This window comes from Mesocricetus auratus, unplaced genomic scaffold (assembly GCF_017639785.1).
Source record: "Mesocricetus auratus isolate SY011 unplaced genomic scaffold, BCM_Maur_2.0 Super-Scaffold_100676, whole genome shotgun sequence".
Taxonomy (NCBI): Eukaryota; Metazoa; Chordata; class Mammalia; order Rodentia; family Cricetidae; genus Mesocricetus; species Mesocricetus auratus.
In genome coordinates, this window is record NW_024429266.1 from 101,806,761 (window position 1) to 101,812,791 (window position 6,031).

Genomic DNA, 6,031 nt, shown 5'->3' on the forward strand with positions numbered 1-6,031 from the left:
CCTGAAGCCAGACTCGCTGGGGTTGGCGTCTTGGAAGGGCTGATGTCTTTCCTGTGTGGGCGGATCTTCTGAGGACTATTCTTTGCTATTTTGGAGAATATAAAAGGATGTATTAGCTCAAACTGTAACAACCTATGAGCTGTAAACTGATTATAAATTCTCCCTGAAAACTGAGCAAAAGCAATTGTCCATGAATCACTGTTCTGAAGCAACCAATCAACTTGTTGCTTTGTATAAGGAACTTGTATCATACTCCATTCTTTGTCAAAATATTTCCTAGATCCCATATGGAATTTCTATATTCTATCCACTACTGCTTTACAATAAGGATGTAACACTTTGTTTGTGGAGGTGGCATAAGCTTCACATGGTTTTGCCCTGTTAATATAATATGTCTGCTGATGCTGGATTACACTTTTTACTAGTAGTAGAACTTGTAAGCCATCTTTAGTTACCTGTCTAGGTGACTTAGGATCACTATCTCCTTTTAGGATCTCGCTTAAAGGTTTTAAATCACCAGTAGATGTCCTTTAAAAAGTATGTAACCATTACATATTGCCCAACAACTTCAGAAAAATCACTCAAAAGATTTCAAACTATCCTTTTTAATTTCTAATTTTTGAGACTTAAGGTCTTTAAGCTGAAACAAATGCCCCAAATAACTCTTGAAAACTACTTAAGGTTTGTGAGTAGTCTTTCCTAATCCAACTTGTAAAGCTCTCCCTAGCTGACATCTTAGCTCTCTCATTGACATCTTAGCTGACTGGCCTAATTTGCATCTACACTGACACCTTTGTAGGTGGGATCTAACAGGGTGGCAGTTCCCTGAGACTTCTCAAAAAACCTTTTTTAAATCATGCATTAACTCCCATTTTCTAGATTTGTTTTTTAACCATAAAGATTTAGGAGTATCTCTGTATCCTCTCCTCTGCTAAACTCTATAGAATCATCCATAAAATTTCCCTTTGTTCTTAGGCCATGCTGAAGGCTTCTGCTATGTTTTCACCAACTGGTTCTGAGGGCCAAAATTGCCAACCTTTTCTGTTAAGACACTGACTTACTGGATGCTGCTTTGGGCTATATCTAAAGCAATTTAGGTAGCTTTTTAGCCATATCTGAAGTAATTTAAGTATCCTTTTAATCATATCCAAGGCAATTCAAGCAGTTCCTTTTGTCAACATTCAGGCATTCACAATCACAGTTCATACATACTGGTGGGGCCACACCATATACATAGAACATGTACACATCTCTCATCTCTCCTTTTGCCTAGGTTATCATAAGTTAGCTGAAATGAAACTTCTTTAATTGAAATCTCTTGTGAACACAGTAGCTATACACAATCCTTGAATTATGTGCATCCAAAATATGAACAAATCCAAATTAATCCATGTTGTCTTTCTTTCTCTAGAAGGTCTTAAAACAGTTTCTGATGGCTGTATTAATAGCATTTTTATTACATTTGGCTGGGCGTCAGCCATGGCAGCAGTTCCCAAGGCTACGAGCTTCCTAGGTTTTGGCCTTGCCTTCCTTTCCTTTGCCATCTGGGAATGGGCTGGCCTGTTGTAGGACATCTGTGGCTGCTTTCTTCTCCTGCATCTCAGGTACCAACCTGGTCCCCTACTTTCTCCCCTGTTAAAACATTATCTGATCATGTATCCTTTTGACTGCATCCAAAGTGACCTCTAGAAGGCTCTGTGCTTCTCTTCCTCCCTATGTCTTGTTTTTCTCTGTAGGAGTAACATATCCTTAACTGAAGTTCTTGTTGGCTGATATATGAACAGTTCTTAATAAACTTATCTGTGTCACTTCCTTTTTTATATGGTCTTAGTGCAGTCTGACATATTAGAATTCTCATGAGTTAATTGTTTACAATTAAAAGTTCAACTCCTGTATTATTCTGGATGAGGCCTGCATTAGCCTAGAGACAAAATTTTGAAATAACTTCTCAGGTCCTTGCCTGACCTTTATAAAGCCTTTAGCCAGGGACAAATGTCTCCCACAAATGTAAAAAAGTAAAAAGATCTAAGATCCTTGATTTTAACCATAGTTCCCTGTGTCTTGAGAGACTCCTTCAATCCTTTAATGAACAAATCTTGCTTACTAAATGCTTGTCCCATGGTGTAAGCCTACCTTGTGCCCCTGTGCTACACCTCTGAATCTGACTCACAGCCAAGTAGAGCCTTGGTGATCTCTTGCCAGCCAGTGCTTTCCCCCCTCAGGTGAGGTGGCCCAGTGAATGTGAGCAGGCCTGCCTCTTGGTGCAATGGAATTCCTAGGGTCCTTAGGGTCTTCGAGCATCTCGTTGGGCACCAATTTCCCTGGCCAACAGAGCACAACAGGGGTTGAACCCACAGGAACATGGAATGAATGGACAAGAGACACAAGAAATGGACAGCATGACAGCTTTCTGATCAAGCTGCAAAATTTAATTTGCTCACAAGGATTCTTAGAGTAGTGGAAGCAGGGAGCTTGGCCTTGGCACAGTAGGTGGTTAGGTGGGCTGTTACCTGACCTTGTTCTAAATGTTATTGTTTTTATTATTCTGGGAGCTGAATTCATAGGTGATTGCAACTGACCACTTCACTCAAGCCAAGTACTCTTCCCGGCATATATAGTAGAGCTACTGTTTTTTTAGTTAATTTTGTATCCTGCCACTTTGCCGAAGGTGTTTATCATTTGTAGGAGTTCCCTGGTAGAATTCTGTGGGTCACTTACATAGACTACCATATCATCTGCAAATAGTGATAGTTTGACTTCTTTCTTTCCAATTTGTATTCCTTTGATCTCCTTTTGTTGTCTTATTGCTCTAACTAGAAATTCAAGTAAATATTGAAGAGATATGGAGAGAGTGGATGCCCATGTCTTGTTCCTGACTTTAGAGGAATCAAATTCAGTTTCTCTCCATTTAGCTTAATGTTGACTGTAAGTTTGCTGTATGTTGCTTTTATTATCTTTAGATATGTGCCTGTTATCCCTGTATCTCCAAGACCTTTATCATGAAGGGCTGTTGGATTTTGTCAAAGGCTTTCTCAGCATCTAGAGAGATGATCATATGATTTTTGTTTTTCAGATTGTTTACATGGTGGATTACATTGAGGGATTTTTGTATGTTGAACCATCGCTGCGTCCCTGGCATGAACCCTACTTGAGCATGGTGTATAATGTTTCTGATGTGCTCTTGGATTCGATTTGCCAGTATTTTATTGAGTATTTTGCCATCAATATTAATGACGGAGATTGGTCTGTAACTCCCTATCTTGGTGGTATCTTTGTGTGGTTTGGGTAGTAATGTAAGTGTAACCTTGTAAAAAGAGTTTGGCAGTGGTCCTTCTATTGTGTGGAACAATTTGAAGAGTATTGGTATTAGCGCTCCTCCTTGAATTTTTGGTATGATTATGCACAGAAGTCATCTGGCCCTGGTTGGAAGACTTTTTATGACTGCTTCTATTTCTTTAGGAGTTATAGATCTATTTAAATAGTTTATCTATTCTTGATTTAATTTTGTAAGTGATATCTATCCAGAAATTCATCAATTTCCTTTAAATTTTCCAATTTACTATAGTACAGGTTTTCAAAGTATGACCTGATGATTCTTTGGATTTCCCCAGTGTCTGTTGTTATGGCCCCCTTTTCATTTATTATTTTGTTAATTGGCATGTTCTCTCTCTGTTTTTTGGTTAGACTGTATAAAAGTTTGTCTATCTTGTTGATTTTCTCAAAGAACCAACTCTTTGTTTTATTGATTCTTTGTATTGCTTTCTTTGTTTCTACTCTATTGATTTCAGCTCTCAATTTGATTATTTCCTGTTGTCTACGCCTCCTGCATGAGATTGATTTTTTTGTTCTAGAGCTTTCAGGCATTGTGTTAATTCTCTAGTGTGGCAATTCTTCAGTTTCTTCAGTGCTATGAACTTTCCTCTTAGAACTGCTTTCAAAGTTTCCCATAGGTTTGGGTATGTTCTGCCTTCATTTTCATTGAATTCTAGGAAGCCTTTGGTTTGTTTTCTTATTTCTTCCTTTACCCAGGGGTGATATAATTGAGCATTGTTCAATTTCCATGAGTTTGTGGGATTTCTGCAATTTGTGCTGATGTTGAATTGTAATTTTAAATGATGGTGGTCCAACAAGATACAGGGGGTAATTCCAATTTTTGTATCTGTTGAGGTTTGCTTTATTGCCAATTGTATGGTTGATTTTAGAGAAATGTCCATGTGGTGCTGAGAAGAAGGTATATTCTTCTTTTGGTGGAATGTTCTATAGATGTCTGTTAAACCCAATTTGGTGATAACTTCTGTTAGTTCCATTGTTTCTTTGTTAAGTTTCTGTCTGGTGGACCTGTCCAGTGGTGAGAATGGGTTGTTGAAGTCTCCCACTATAAATGTGTGGGGTTTAATGTGTGATTTGAATTCTAGAAATGTTTCTTTTATAAATGTTGGTGCCTTTGAATTTAGATCATATATGTTCAGAATTGAGACTTCATCCTGATGGATTTTTCCTATGATGAATATGAAATGACTTTCTTCATCTCTTTTGATTAATTTTAGTTAGAAATTTATTTTGTTAGATATTAGGATAGATACACCTGTTTGCTTCTTACATTCATTCATTTGATTGGAAAATCTTTTCCCAACCCTTAACCTTGCAGTAACATCTGTCTTTGAAATTGAGGTGTGTTTCTTGCATGCAGCAGAAGGGTGGATTCTGTCTTCATATCCATTCTGTTAGCCAGTGTTATTTTATAGGTGAGTTAAGACCATTGATATTCAGGGACATTAATGACCATCGATTGTTGATTATTCTTTGCTTTGGATCCGGTTTTGGTGGTGGTATTGTGTGTGAGTTTTTCCCCTATTTCTGACTTCTGGTAAAGTAAGATTATCTATTGCCCGTATTATTGTGAATGTAGTTAATTTCCTTGGGTTAGAGTTTTCCTTCTAGAACTTTCTCTAGGGCTGGATTTGTGGATATGTATTGGTTTTGTCATGGAACATCTTGTTTTCTCCATCTATAGATATTGAGAGTTTTTCTAGAAGTTGTAGTCTGGGCTAGTGGTCTCTTAGTGTTTGCAGAACATTCATCCAGAACCTTCTGGCTTTCAGAGTTTCCATGGAGAAGTCAGGTGTAATTCTGATAGGTTTGCCTTTATGTGTTACTTGGCCTTTTTCCTTTGCTGCTCTTAATTTTCTTTCTTTATTCTGTATGTTTGGTGTTTTGATTATTATGTGGTGAGAGTAGTTTTTTTGGCTCAGGATATTTGATGTTCAACAAGCTTCTTGTACTTTCATAGTCATCTCCTTCTTCAGTTTGGGAAAGTATTCTTCTATGATTTTGTTGAATATGTTTTCTGTACGATTGAACTCGGCTTCTTTGACTTCTTCTATACCTATTATTCATTGGTTTGGTCTTTTCACGGTGCCCCATGTTTCCTGGAAATTTTGTGTTAAGGAATTGTTGGATTTAAGACTTTCTTTTGTCGATGAATCTATTTCTACGTTATCTTCAGTGTCTGAGATTCTGCCTTCCATCTCTTGTGTTCTGTTTGTTATGCTTGCATCTTCACTTCCTGATTGTTTATTCAGCTTTTCTATTTCCAGCATTTCCTCAGTTTGTGTTTTTTTTTATTTTCTCCATTTCAGTTTTCAGGTCTTAAACTGTTTAAATTGTTTCCTTCATCTGTTTTATTTTTGTCTTGGCTTTCCTTGGTTTCTTTAAGAGATTTGTTGATTTATTGCATTTTTGGTTTGTCTTTTCTTCCCTTTCATTAAGAGATTTTTCTCATATCCTCTTTAAGGCCCTCTATCATTTGCATAAGGTCGCTTTGAAAGTCATTCTTTTCTTTTTAATCTGTATTGGAATGTTCATGTCTTGCTGGTGTAGTCTCTATACCCTGGTGGAATCATACTTATTTTATTGTTATTGACTGTGGTTTTATATTCCGTTCCTTCTTTCAGTGGGAGATCATGGGGTCTCTTCCTCCCCTGGTGGGTTTGAGTCTAAGGCTCTCTTCCAGTGCATTCAAGCAGGTCTA